General features: G+C 49.1%; 1 protein-coding gene across 1 annotated transcript in view; it reads left to right on the top strand.

Moving 5' to 3' along the window:
* Positions 1-931: 931 nt before the first annotated feature.
* Positions 932-15,632, top strand: part of LOC134840075 (uncharacterized) — a 282,869-nt gene continuing 268,168 nt past the window's right edge. The window contains exon 1 of the mRNA XM_063855730.1: positions 932-941. The gene's annotated coding sequence lies outside the window, so the exon portion shown is untranslated. The remainder of the gene's footprint in view (positions 942-15,632) is intronic.

The following is a 15,632-nucleotide window of genomic DNA, read 5'->3' as shown; positions in this document are numbered from 1 at the left end:
AAACATCTATACCAAGACAATGATAACATGTGACGAAGACCTAATTGGGCAAATCTACGTAGGGAAAGAAGAGTTGAAAGTGAGATCGATTGGACACTGCGCCATGCTTGAAGAAGATGCGATGCACATCGGGACGGAGGCAGATGTGACAGGGCACGTGCTAGACATAAGTGGCAGAAAAACTCAGTTACGTGGGTTACTTGATACGGGAGCAGTCTTGAGCGTAATACCAATCGAAACTTGGGAACGGATGGGCTTTGACAAAGGTGATTTGATAGACTCGAGAATACGGCTGTCAGCTGCAAACAAAGGGGCCCTTCGGGTGCTGGGCAGGACGCCGATAATAGCCCTCAATTTGGGGGAACGTAACCTGTGGTTGAGCTTTCTCGTGGTAGAAAACCTAGATGAATCTGACGAATTCATTTTGGGCAGAGACCGCATCAGGAATTTCGACGTAACGATTGGTCTAAATAACGCAATGTTTAGGATACGCAACCCGGATAGGAGGTACGCAATTAAACCGGTAAATTTAATAATGGCAAATGAAACCAAAGCACCAGTATTCTTGAGTAGGAGGGTGAGGCTAAAGGCGAATGAAGCGGCAATCGTAGGCTTGAGGATGAAAAATTACAATGAACTAAGTGACCACAAGCAAGTGTGTATAGTTCCGAATCCTAATAGTCAAAGTGCTGCTGTTTTAGGAAGATCCTTCTCGATAACGAAGAGCGGCCTCTGCGTCAGTGTCTTGTTGAATACCCTTGATATACCGATCACGATACAGAGAGGGAGGAAACTGGGATATGCTTTACCGGTTAAAACTCGATATGAAACGATCGAGAACTCAAAACAAAATGAAGTTGTTGATTGTCCCAATCATAGGGACAAAATTTGTATCTTGAGACGATTGCAGAAAATAAAAGATTCTTCAGGTCTTATTAAATCACTTAAGTCAGAAACGGATGATGGGCTGTCGAGCTGTTCGAACTTTCCAGAGCGACCCACACTAGATGAAATGCAAACTGATAAACCGGTTCTGCCGGAGATTGAACATTTGAGGGGCAAACTGAAAGATGAACAGCTCGAAGCCATCAAGGACGTACTAGAGCGGAACGAGGAAGTTTTTTCGAGGCATAAGGCGGATATCGGGTGTTGTAATTTTGTTGAGCATGAAGTAGAACTTGAGGAAAACGCGGTACCACACAGGGGGGGGGGCGAGGCGCATGACCCCACACAAATCGGACGCGTGTAGAAAAGAAATCGAGACGTTACTAGAGTATGACATGATAGAACCATCCAAGTCACCGTGGGCGTGTGGAGTAGTGATGGCCAAAAAGAAAGGCGACCAGTTGAGGTTTTGTTGTGACTTTCGATACCTGAACTCCGTCACGGTGAAGGATGCCTATCCCATACCTAGGATTGATGAGAGCCTCTCGAAGTTAGGTGATGCAAAATTTTTTACGACTCTTGATTTAGGCTCGGCCTTTTGGCAGGTACCACTAAGGAAGCAGGACAGGGACAAGACAGGGTTTGCCTGCGAGTTGGGTCTGTTTCAATGGAAACGGATGCCGTTTGGACTTTGCAATGCCACAGCCACGTTTCAGCGGTTGATGGCACACGCGCTGATAGGCGTGACGAAGAAGTATGGCAACCTGGTAATGTGCTACGTGGATGACGTGGTAATAGCGACGCCAACACTGGAAGACCACATTGAGAGACTTGACGAAGTGTTTGCATGCATGAAAAGGTCGGGGCTAAAGTGTAAACCATCAAAGTGCGAGATACTCAAGGACTCAATAAAATACTTGGGCAGGATGGTAGACAATCACGGCATCAGACCTGATACGGACGCCGTGGAAGCAGTCCTGACCTGGAAATCACCGAAGACAGAGCACCAGTTGATGAGCTTCCTGGGTTTCGCTAACTATTATAGAGAGTTCATCAAAGGCTATGCGGACAAGGTATACCCGATGCAACAATTAATGAGACACAAGGGCAAGAAGTTCACGTGGAACAACGCAGCAGAAGAGTCATTCCAGAGAATAAAGAAAGAGCTATGTGAGGCACCAGTACTGGGTATGCCGACTGAGAAAAGGATGTACGTGCTGGACACGGATGCGTCGGTAGTCGCGATTTCTGGGATTCTCCACCAAGAACAAGAATGGAATGGGAAGACAGTCTTGAGACCAATAGCGTACGGTTGCAAAGTCCTGAGTGACACGGAAATGAAGTACGAAGCACCGAAAGCAGAGATGTTTGCGGTGGTTACCTTTGTCGAGAAATACAGGGCATACCTGGGCAGTGAGCCATTCAAGTTGCGAGTCGACAACCGAGCACTGAGCTGGCTGAAAACGTACTCAATGGACCAAAGTTACATTGGGAGGTGGATAGTTTGCCTGGATGGATACAACATGATAATTGAGCATAGAACACAAGATAAACACCAGAATGCCGACAGCTTGAGTAAGAAGACGGAGTTCTATGAGAGACAAGAGCAAAGAGAGGCAGACAGACCTGAAATCAAAGATGGCTTCTCCTTCATGGACAAGGAAACGTACGACAGTCTTCCACTCACGAGATGGCTGGACAAATCAGGCAAACCGATAGAAGATCATCCTGAATTACCTAAAGAACCTCCAGAGAAGACCATCTTGAAGAAGAGCAAAAGGATTCCGATAGAGATAATACTCAAGTCGAAGATCGTGAAGGAGACGCTCAAGGCAAACGGCTATGATCTTAACCAGGTAGAAGCAGGAATTGCACAGATAGATGATGACTTAATGAGGTTGCTCGAGAAACTATCAGATGATAAACCCGTGATCCAAGAGAAGGGTCAAGAGGAACCGGAAGTCACTATACTTCGGAGAAAAGAAACAGTGAACAGTACTGACCCCTCAAGAGGAAGCGTCACTGACAGCAAAGATGTCGTGCGGTCACTAGTTGACAAAATCCCCGAAAACATTCTGGAGCAGACCAAGGTTAGGAAAAAGAAAGTGACGTTCAAAGAAGATACTGAACACCTGGGACTAGGTCAAGAGGCCGGGGAGTGTCCCATGCTCACGGAAGAAGAAACCGGAGAAGGAAAATTGTCCGGGGAGCGTGAAGGACGGGATGAAGACTCGGATGAGAGCAGCGAAAACCAAGACAGTCTGTGCATGATATTGGCGGAAGAGAAGACAAGGCACCACGACAGGGAGTTACAGACGGATCCATCTTCAGGAACGTACAATCTGGACATACAGGAGATACGAGGTGGTGAAGAACTTGAGAAAATTGCGGTTTCAAGGAAGCCATTCAGGGAACTATCATGCAACTCAAACGTCAGAACGAATCTGGTGCCAGAAGATGATATGAAAATTGTGAAAAGGATGATATGCGTGAAGCTGAGTGATGACATTCACAACCCTGGTGAGATGAATGGACAGATCATGGCGCTAAAGGAGCATGTCAAGGCGAGATACAGGCTGTCAGACCTAATAAGAGCCCAAAAGAATGACAAAATGACAAGTAACCTCTCCAAATAGATCCAGCGGGGGTCAAGGAGAAGGGGGAACTCGAGGAAGACAGCTACAAGATCTTGGCCAGTTCTACAAAGAAAAGAAAGACTTACTCTATCACACAGCTGATGGGGTGGTAGCATGCAAGAGGAAAGATGAGGAGAAGATATTACACAAACTCAACCTCATCATACTACCACAATTGTATCAAACGGAGGTGCTTTTCAGATCGCACGACCAGATGGGGCACCAGGGGATAGACAAAGTACAACAAAGGATACTTCACAGGTTTGATTGGCCAGGGATGAGAAAAGCTTGCGAGAGATGGGTGAGTGCCTGCCAGGCATGCCTCCAGGTAAAGGACCCAAGGAAGATGAAGTTCCCCCTCAAGTCCGTCGAGAGCTCAGAGTTCAATGAAGTGGTGCAGATAGACCATCAAAAAATCTGCATGACGGAGTCGGGATATAACCAGATACTGGTTATAATAGATCACTTCACAAAGTTGGCGGAAGCGGTTCCGTGCCAGACAGCCTCGGCTGAGGAGACATGTGATCATCTGATAACGCATTGGATATCGCGGTATGGTTGTCCAATGACTTTCCAGTCGGACAACGGCAAAGCTTTCGTGGGGGATTTGACAAAAGAATTGATGAGGAGATCGCACATTGCTCAAGCACACTCGACAACCTACCATCCACAGACCAACGGGTTGGTAGAGAGACAGAACAGGACACTGGTCAACATGTTAAGGGTGTACTGCTCAAGATACATGACGGACTGGGATAAATACCTGCCACAGGTGGTAGGGGCCTACAACAGTACACAGCACTCAACGACGGGCATTAGTCCCTTCATGATGTTGACGGGCAGGGAGAAGGCAATGCCTCTGACATTCTTTTACCCGGAATACGAGGGGAAAAGGACGTCGCCTCAGGCATACGTGAAAGAAGCGATAAAAAGACAACAAGAGTTAAACGAGCTATGCAGGAGGAACACGGCGCAAGCGCAAATGAGGCAACGCAGAAAATATGACAAAAAAATATTACAAGCAAAGCCATATGAAGTGGGCCAATATGTGTGGGTCTTCCAAGATGTCATACCGCCCAAGGGAACAAAGAAACTACTCAAGAAGTGGAGGGGACCATTCATGATAACGGAAGTCCATCAACAAGGACGGTTCTATCGCTTGAGTACTGGGCGAGCGGCACATTATGAAAATCTGAAGCCTCACGTCCCGTCCCCGGAGGATTGGTGCATACCGAAGGACATAGAGGGTCTTGCGTACCTGGTGGTAGAGCCAGCATGTGAAGTGAATGAAAAAGAAAGGCACCAGAGAGAAGAATGATGGTAATGAGAACTTGAGTTTGGACGACAATGAAAAGATAGAAGTGGAGTCTGAAGCAGGATCATTTGTAGAAGAAGACTGGAACGACCCGGAGCAAGATGAGGTGCCGAAGTGGATGGAGCCAGATCGACCAATACCACCAGGAACCAGGACTGGCAATCGTAAACGGACCGGCATGAGGTACAACAGGTACGGGGATGACTTCTTGATCGATAAGATACAGCCAGACAAATTGGGCGAGGAACTACTGAGTGCAGGCGAACTGGAAGCCGAAGAGGAATGGCAGGTCATTGACGATGGTAGACACTATCCGCAGGAAGACTACTCGACGCCAGAATTGGAGACGGATCTCGAACAGAGTGAGATAGAGAGGAGGGAGAACACGAACTTGAGGATACTAGAGTGGATGCACGATGTCAAAGACGAGAGCCGCGAAGGACAAAGCATTCAACAAGTCGACGTATCATCGGCAAATTATATGAAGGCAGAGGACCCTCTTTTCGGATGGACGGCAACAGATAGGCCACTGGACATTCCTCCGGACAATTCAGACCCGACAACATCGACGGGGACGTCGATAAATATTTTTGTCCGGGAAGTGGGGGTAGGACTTACCCACACCGAAAATTTGATGATAAAGAAGCTCAAGGAAGTGAGAGAAACAAGCGAATTGGAACTGGAAGAAGAAGAGCCAGAGCCTACCATAGGTCGGAATTTCAAAACGAAATTTAAAATACCCAATGAGTACTCGGAAAACATCATGATAACGGATAGCGACTTCATCCTGTCAAACAGGACTAGCGCGATCTGCATCACGGCGGACATGAGTTTCAAATCAAGATTGGAAGCTGACTTCAAAAGAGAGTACCAGAACGTGGAGTTTCTGTTCAGACAGAGACCAGGACTGGGAGGGATGGCAGCGCTTCCACCATCAGTAGCACAAGTCCCGGGCAAATATCTGAGCTTCCTAGTGACGAGGGTCAATGACAGGAACACAATTGATCCCGAACACGTGATGTTGGCACTAACAAGACTACGAGACTTCATGATTGAAAGAGGAATAACGGAGGTCTCAATGCCGGTGTATGACCCAAACAGGGGCAAACTGAGCTCGAGGGAATTGTACGCTATCCTACGTGTAGTCTTCGCGGAAACTGAGATAATGGTGTATCTGCACAAGAAATACTACTTGAGCATCGCCTGAGTTGGGGACACGGGGTCTCGAGTTGGGCGTGAGGGAGGAGTTTTGAGTTAGGTACTGGGGTGCGGCACAGGTAAAGGGATCTTAAGACTTGATTGGCATGACAATTGAATTTTAAAAAAATTAACGGTGCTAAAACATAAAATGAATCTGCATGCTTTTAAAGAAATTCCAATTGAATTGTTTTAAGTAGAATGAAAATGATAAGATTTTAACCATACTGGTAAAAGGGGGGTCTCTAGGTTAGGAACATGACATGTTAAGTCTTAATATGGTTTCTGTTTTCAGATCAAGTTTGAAAAACAAAGTTGAAAATCCAACTATACTCAAGCGAGAGACAGAAAGAGAAATCTTGATTGAACTCGCCATAATCGACACCTGCAGCAAGTATTTGCAAGGGAACATTTCTAGAGAATTCTTGAGTTGGGTAATTCTTGAGTTGGGTAATTCTTGAGCCGGTAAGGTAATTCTTGAGCTGGTAAGGTAATTCTTGAGCTGGTTAATACTCGAATACATCCCGAAGTCACAGAGAATGGCAGACAGGTTCTGGAAATCCATGCCCGCGGCCCTAAAGAAGCCTACTCTCGATGAGCTATACAGACGCCTGAGGGACCTGGATTATACCCGAATAGACGAGAGAATGGCGGTAATGCTGAATGCCATCCTCCAATTGGAAGAACAGGGTGAGTGCAGGGAGTCTGCGACGGAGGCTGTCTTGATGATCGGCTACACCACCGAGGGAATATCAAATCAGGAACAGATCAGATGGTTGTCTTGGAATGTGGATGGAGGAGTAAGGGGTTTTGACTTGGCAAGAAATCCTGGCCTGAGTAACAACACCGAATATGGCGCAGGAGAATTCCCACTACCAACTAGGCCATCAGCAAGATCCACAGGCCAGAGCTCGAGTAAGGTGCCATCGATGACGCGAGCACAACAGACGACTGAGGCATATCCGGATCTTGGTGATCTAAACAAAGAGCTCGAGAAGACGCAGAAGGAAAGGAACAAGGCGAACCTCGATCGGGATCAGGCAAAGCTGGATCGTGAGAAGGTTCAGCTGGAAAGGGACCAGGCGGTCAACGAACAAGATCAGACTCTGAGGTTGCTTGAGATGCTAAAGGCTGAACATCAGCAGGAACTAAGGGTGCGGCAGAATGCCGCGAATCGTGATCAACTGAAGTCGGAGTTGGAGAGAATAGAACAACGACAACGCGAACTTGATGCACAGAAGGGAGCCAGGCCAAAGGAGCGAGTGGTTACCAGCTCGAGGCCAGACTCACGCATGGAAGTGGATGAAGCCCCCAGGGCAAGAGGACGGTTCAACCTTGACCGCGAGGCCCGAGAACACATGAGTGAAGGGTTGGAAGTCTGGATACCGAATGAAGCAACGTCCTCCTTGCGTAGCTTAGAGACGCAACCCATACGCCCACTGATGGATGTGGTACTGCCGGGATATACCCCAACCTCGACCTCGAGTGACAGTCAGGTGAGCGGCGGCTCATCGCGCCTGAAGGAGCTGGGCGAGAAATTGCGGCAGAGAAGTCGTGAAAGTTCGGCAAGACCAGAGCTTCCCCCAACTTGGAGGGAACAGCCGGTCAGGAGCGTCGTAATCTCGAGTTACAAGAAAAACACTGAGAAGAGGTACCACAGGCACAATCGGCTGGATTGGAATGCGGAACAGAGAGCCAGGAGGGATTGCTTTCATGATGCGGCCTGGGTGGAATATCTTGCGCCACCCCGTGTGCCAGAAGGCGCGGTCCACCTAATTATAGGGGACAGCCTAGTGCGGGTGTTGACCCGGATCCAATCGCACTGGCAGACAGGAATCTTGAGTTTCGCTGGAGCTGCCACACCACAGATGTTGGCAACGCTTGAGATGCTAGGGATGACTAAAGTGTACACGGTGACCCTGATGATCGGGACGAATGATGTATCAAGGGGAGAAGCGAGGAAAATAACGAGGCTGCACGACAAGATGAGCTGCCTTCTTGAGGAGCTGAGGATCCAGATGGACCCCATCCTGTTGACAGTATGTACTGTCCCTTATAACATGAAGTTCGATCAGCACGCCTTGGAGATGAACGAGAAGGTGCGGAGCCTAAACAGGGTGATCCGAGAAATCCACCGGAAGAGTGTGCTCCCTGTCGGACTGTTGGACGTGGCGGAGCGCATGGAGCAAGCGGGATTCCCTGAGGACACCTCCAATGATGCAATCCACTTCGATGGACCGAGTGGAGCAGAGTGGCTGAATGACGTCTTTCAAGGACACATAAATACGCTAGAGGCGGATCTGCTAGAGACGGCCCAATTCACATTAGGGCCACCTCCGAACCCACCAGGCCTTGTCTGGTCGCTTAGGACCGAGGGTCGACACTAGAGACAGCTCGAGGAGCGACCAGGCCAGATTGCCGAGTGCCACGCCAATGGAGTCTGAGGAGGTGACGTCATCAACGCCTCCAGGCTCGGCAATATCCTCAGTGGTAGTGGCAGAAAGCAAGCGGGAAAAGAGGCCTATGGAGACCGCTCGCTTGAGATATCCAGAGAAGGTGAAAGGACTGGACCTAGAGGGTTTGGAATGCAGGCGAGAATTGGCGGAGACTCTGGGTATTGAACGAGTGTCGCACGAAGACTTAAGCAGACATCATTGCGTGGACTGGTTGAAAACTCATGAGGCGCACTTCTCGAGAACAAAACTGATGGAGACCGCGGACCTGACCGGAATTCCCACGAAAGCGATCATGGGACCCATCAACTACAGACCTCTCAAGCTGCTGGGGAGTCCTGGACTCATAGCAGAACCCCCCAAACACCGAACGAGCATCGCCAGGATCAGGTTGGCGACCCCGGCACAGTTGAGGGTGGTGGACAAGCTGCTGAATCCGGGGGGAATGGAATTGCCAGATGCCGCTTACGAAGGCTCGAAATTGGCGGAAGATCCCAGGTACGGGAAGCCCTGTGGGAGCACCCAGCTGGCCAAAACCTTGGCAGTTTACGATAGAGCAGATCCAGCTGCTGCGAGGGTAATCATTGTGGCGGGATCAGACTTCGAAGGAACGTCTCCTAAGTTGTTCTGGCCGGAGACTCTGATATACTCTTTGCCAGGAGCCGAACTAAACCAGATGTTAATTCTAGTGGTGGCAATAAAGTCGGAGATGCCCTGTGAGCCTGAGCTGCTATTGTTTGCAGGAATGAATGATCATCTGCACGCGACGGGACTTCTTGAGCAGCTGAAGGGCAATGAACCGACATCGAGGAAGATATGGGAAGCCGTTCAGACGTTGTTCGCAGCGATGAATGAAGTGCAAGAGAATGTTGTCTCGAGATTTGGATCCAAGACGAAGGTGGTGTTCACCACATCCCCTGGATACGCGAATGTGCCACCCGCCCTACAATTCGTGTACGCGGTCTTGATCCTAATAGCAGAGGGAAATGAATGGCGGATTCTAGTGGCAGCCCCCAATCGGGAATTGGAGCCATCGAACCTGAGGCTCCGCAAGTCAGAATTGGCAGCGGCATGGGCGGACATATCTCATGCACTGAGGGGCTTTTACGGATTAGCCGACATCCTGATCGTATTGGACGAGGTGCTCTTGCTAGAGATATCCAACTTTGCCAGGCAACTGAAGTTCAGCCCAGTCATCGGGGACGATCACCCGGCGATAAACCAATTGACGGCCAGCTTGTGGTTTCGGAGCATGGAAGTGAAGATCACAGGTTCCACCGGCAAGTCTAGAGGTCCGAGCAACGGGAGAAAAAATGTGGCCGACACGGAGAAACAATTAGAGTCGATGAAATATCGTCTGACGCAAGAGAATGGCTGGTGGCCATTTTTGACACCAAGGCTGGAGAACGCCACGAATAAGACGAGGGAGGAAGCACCACCCCTCGTGAAACAAGTCTGGAGTTTTCTGGAGAAACAACTGGAGCTGGCCGAAGGAAAAGAGATGACGGTGGCTAGATTTGTCTCGGCCGCCAATGAAGTGACGATTGGAGGGTTCTGGAGAGAGCACGCCGAGGGTGAGCTGAGGACTGGAAGGGATCATGAGATTCTTAAGTTCTTGAGTCCTTGCTGGGGGAAAGAATTCATGGCAGGAATGTTCGGCACCACAGCGACTATTTTTGGAGCCTTCGTGCAGGAGATACTGGTCATGCCCATCAGCCTGCTCTTGGCTTTATATCTGGTCTACCCCAGATATTTGTTCAACATGGGCCCAGCGTACATGTTTAGTCGAGGAGTAGAGACACTTCGGGTTGATGGGTATCTGGCACTAGTACTCTTGACCCATGGGGAATTGGTGTCGTTTCATCGATTGATGGAATATGGGGAGCCCCTGTCAATGGGGAAAGTCCACTCGAGTATCGAAACCTACTCCTACAAGTGTGCCGCGGGGTTGAAGACGTTGTTAGTGCAATACCTCATGATGCAGAATCGGCACATGACGGGTGAAGAGAAGAACCCAAAATCGAGAGAAGAATGGAAGAAGATGAATGGAGGGATGCCTCTGTTGACAGACCTGTGCCTGGCAATGAGGTCGGACCCGATGAGGATAATCCGGGGTCTAGAGGAGGTGGTAACCTGCATTTACGGTCCAGCAGTAACGTATGCATTCCCAGATCCCCTGGTAACAACGTATCGTTACTCTGTAACGCACTTGAGTTTTATCAGCGTACTGGATGGGACGGCGCTCAATTGGTGTCAGCAGGAGCTGCTCAGGGCACAAATGAGCAATACGGTACTCTTTGGAAAAGTGGAAGATGCCGAGTTGATAGTGTGCAACTTCAGGGGACAGATGCAATGTAGGATGGGAGGCAAACGCGAGGGCCCCATCGAGACATATCCCAAGTTCTGGAACTTGAACCCACTGACAGCAGACGGACGAGAGATCTTGAGGATTCCTGCTTGGAAAGAAAGCTTTGCACTGGTTAAGAGGGAGCTGGAGGCCATAATGGAGAAAGAAATTCTGCCAGCCACCATACCTGAGTTCCCTATAGTTAGGAGGATGACCTTGGGAATGAACAGCCCCTTTGTAGTTCCATCCATAATGGCGAGGATGACAACGGAGGAAATGCAGAAGTACTTCACTGATGGCTGGGACCCCCTGTTCGTCGGCTATACGGCGGCGGTTTACTTCCACACTAGCGAGGCGAAAATAAATTCGTGGACGACGCAAGCAAAAAAGATGAGAGGCTCGCAGCCCCCCGGATATGAGGTGAGAAAGGTCTTGAGAGCTCTTGAGCAGGAGGGACTTGAGAATATGTTACCAATATGGGATGATGGCAGGATGATCATGACGGAGGGGCATGTTGCGTTGGTGGACGACATGAAATTCGCAACAAGAAAGTATAGGGCACCCTATGGCTTAGAACAGGTGGAAATGAGACAGGAGGGAAAAGAACTGAATGCTGCAGGTCAACTGTACGTGGCCCTGACGGAGTACAAGAGATTGGATCCGGCGACACCATCACCACTGTCAGTGGATACACCTGGAGACAAGAGGAGTGGACCCGTGGAGGACCGGTTCAAAAGAATTCTCGAGAGAAGAAGAAATGAGTCAGAAGAAGAGAGTATGGATGAAACTCTCAGCGAAGCCGGTGAGGACATGGAAGTGGGGAACACGCGTGAACCGAGACCATCAGGGGAGGAGCTCACCACTCAAGAGCTGTTGAAAGACTTGAGCGAGGAGAATTGGGCAGATACTGCCACTCCACCTCTGACTCCGTCCCCCCGGAAGAATCTGGAATTGCCATTGGCAAGCGAGACCTCCAATATGGGGATGATACTCTTGAGCTCGGAGGAAAGGGAAAAGAATACTTTCGAAGGAAATAGGGACATGTTCCTGGGGTCTCTGAAGGACGATGCTTGGCAAGAGTTCTTGAAGGAATTCAATCAAGAAGTGGGCAGCGAGACGACGCTGGACAAATTCAAGGAGGAACTATGGGACACAGTTGTGAAGTTTGGAGAACCACTTCTGATAGGAACAGGCCTGGATGAGAAGGCGAGAAAAGAGCTGCTGAACAAGCTGATAGAGCTGAGGAATTCACGATCGAAGACTAGAGAAGAAAAACGTGAAGACAGCTCTACTCTGAAACAAAAAACTGTAGATAAAATAGTTGATGATACAAAAGGGGATAAGGTTGGGACTAGTAATATGATTAAAAGTACTAATATCCTTAAGGCTCGAGCAGGGGGGAGGCAAGAGTTGGAGGGGTTGGAGATAGACAGAGAGGTCGAATCAGTGATGATAACCACAACACCCTCAAGCAGAGATGTGAGGACTCGCAAGAGGAAGAGAGAAGTGGAGGGATTGGGTAGTCCTTCAGTGGATGCTGTCTCGGAAGGAAACTTAAGAGAGACGGCGCCCATGGTTTTGGCTCGATGCAAGACGGCGGCATACAAGAGCAACACGGAGCTCAGAAGACCACTCGAAGTAGAGAGGGAAATAGAGGCTTCCACCAGTTCGACATCGGAGGAAGACTTCAAGCCCCAGAAGGTAAACGTGAAGAGAGGTTCAACGAACGGGCAGACATGGGAAGTGGATGTCGGCAAGGAATGGGTCTCGAAGGCACACCAGGCCACGGGGAAGCAAGTGACGAGTGATCTACTGGAGAGGAACAAGACGAGGAACACCTCCCGGCCATGGTGGGTGGCCCTCGAGACATTGAAGGAAATGGAAGACTGCTTGAAGAAGTTGGACAGTGAAGTAGCTCGCAAACGACGCAATTGGGCCACCCAGCAAAAGGCTGAGGTTAACAAGATAGAATTGGCGAATCACCTGAAGAGGTCCTGGCAGAACTTGTTGAAGGATCATTTTGAAGAGGCAATGAGGACACCCTCATCAGCACCGCCATTGATGGCGAATCCCTTCGTTAGAACCGCGGGACAATTGATGTTCACCTGGAGTCTGGTGGGAATAGAGTTGGAGACACTGACCTCGTATGACAGATTGAAGTTGGGAAGCAAGAAGCTAGAAGTGTATCAAGCACTGATGCAACACGTGGCCAGGGATAATTCAGGCTTGAGCCTGGCTAGGAGGAAGGATGCCACATGTTTCTTGAGATGGATAATGTCAATGATGTCTGATAGCACCATCTTGGCGTGCCACCAGAGAGCAAGCGGAAGTAAAACCGTGGAAAAAAGAGTCTCAACGATCATTTTAAACGTATATCAGAGTACTGGAATAGAAAAGGAAGATGGTTCCAGACTATCCCTAGAGAACCACAGAAAGCTAGACGAGGTCCGGAGGTTTTACAATAAGAAGTTCGAAGAAGAACATGATGTTCACCGTAACCTGGCCTCGCCAGAGCAGTACTCGAGACTCAGTGAGAAGGGGGAATACCAAAAAGTGTCGGGAGTGATGGGAATAGCCTACAACCCCTTCTTAGACTCAGAAACTGGAGGTGCTCACAGGAACCACGAGGTAGCGGAGCTACTGAAGTTTTGGACAGAAAGAATAGTGGAAATAGACGCGGTGGAGAAAGAGAGGCCGAGCCTGGGCCTGATTCTTGAGAAAACACCGGAGGTGGTGAGCATACCGCGCTCGAACAAGAGAGTTGAAGTGAACATGGGTGATGGAAATGGCTTGTTAATCACAAACTTGGGAGTGGTATGGAAGTTACTAAGACCCTCCTGGTGCCCACACCCCCACGCGAGCCTGATCGAGGAAACCACAGAGCGAGTGAGGCTAGCACCAACGGAGGATGAAGATTTGGCAAAGTTGAGTGTGTTGCACAAACTAATCTCACCTCAGATGCAGGAGTCAGGCAAAAAGACGAACAAGCTCGGGTCAGCAAAGAAGATGGAGCCAGGTAGCTGTCTGGATTCGACGTGTGGGAACGGAGAACACACCTGCGATGGACGGTCATGTGTCAGGATACTGTCCTTTCAAAAAGAAGATCTGGTTACTTGGTTTGAAGACATCACGGAAAGGGAGAAAAGTGAAGTGCAAATAGTTGCGGAGTGTTACGCGAGAACTACGGTGAATATAGCGACAGCTCTCGGATTCTTCTCGAGAATGTGTAGTCTGCAGTCACTGGAGAGGCTAGAGTCTGAACACCATTTAGTGACGGCGTTGAGCGTAGAATCATGGCCTGGGGTGTTGCAGGTGACTCAAAAACACATCCGGAGCTGGAAGGTTGGTCTCGAGGCGGAAATGGGGTTTCCCATGAGCGAAGCTTATGGCCTGCCATTGAACGCAAAATCCCTGATAGGGTCTATGATGGCCAATTTGTGCGGAAGCCACTACCCACTGCACATGGCGATGGTGGAAGCATCCAGCCAGAGAGTATTGGTGGACAAGGCCTTCTCAGTGCCCAAGTGCGTGAGGTTGGCTCGGATATCGCATCACTCGCACAAATTGTTGAGGAAAATCAGAGGGACAGTACCGAAAGAGTTGAGAGACGACTTGAGTGAAATCTGGGGAGAAGAGCTTTTGAAGTTGGAAAGTGAGAACACAAGCGATCACGAGAGACAAAACTTGATCGGAAAACCTGTGAGGGGTGCTCCAAACATGGAGGAGAACGACACCATGCATGAGAAAATGATGGAGCTTGAGCCTCTCTTGGAAGCCTCGGGGGAGCGTAACCTCAGGAGCATTGAGATCACCCATGGAGAATGCCCATGCCACTGTTTGGCACAAACGGTGTGGTATCCAGATCACAAGAACCTTTGCCTGGTGTGGGATATTGAAGAAATTCGGTCGATCGGACTACCGGATCACCGGCAGAAGGTGACGCTCTTAGTAGTGAGTACGATGCTGGCTCTGAGATGGATAGAAGAGAATATAACGAAGTATCGGGAAGCGACGACGCCAACGGCTGAATCAATATATGCGATAGACTACAGCAGGAGACTCGAGTTGTTTGAGACTGCGTGCAAAGTATTCGCCATACCAACGGAAGTCAGACACATATGGAGCCCTTTGAGGTACTTTCCATGGTTTCGGGCGACACTGACGTCTTGGTTGTACATGACAACGAAAGATCACATGAGAAAGCATCAAAAGGAGTATCGACAGTTCCAGGCCGAGATTGGGCCGGAAGCTTTCAAGAGACCCCTGTTAACCCATCGAAATGCGATCACGACAGGGAGTGGGTAAAATGTCTAGAGACAATACCAAAGCGAGGGAATCAATACTAGAGGAAGACTTGGCGAAGAACGTGAGCTTGAGCCTGCACAACTCCTTTTGTTTGAACCGAGAATCTAGGGTGAAGGCACTACCCAACCAGGCAAAGAGGTTGCAGGAGCAAAGAGAATGGATGTGATCCTATGAACAGCTGAAGGCTTGGGAGGAGATCGTGATTAGCTCCGATGATGAAGAAGAACTGTTGAGACAGTTTGCCGTATCTAGTACTTCAGGGTGCGGCACCTCCAAGGCGAAGAGTGCGAGATGAGCGGATGGTTCGAATGGATCTTGAGTCTTGAGAGGGAAGGGGGGCTTGAGTGTGGATTCGGGTGAAACCTGGGTTCACGAAAAAGAAATTTTAACGAAACAGATATTGTTATTAATATGCTATATCTATTATATAAATCAAAATGCTGCATGACAATTTCCTAATTGAATGGGACAAAAGAAATTTTAAATAATTGGCT

This window comes from Symsagittifera roscoffensis, chromosome 2, assembly GCF_963678635.1.
Source record: "Symsagittifera roscoffensis chromosome 2, txSymRosc1.1, whole genome shotgun sequence".
Lineage (NCBI taxonomy): Eukaryota > Metazoa > Xenacoelomorpha > Acoela > Convolutidae > Symsagittifera > Symsagittifera roscoffensis.
Note: the sequence above shows the minus strand (reverse complement) of the source record. Positions and strands in the feature narration are given on the sequence as shown.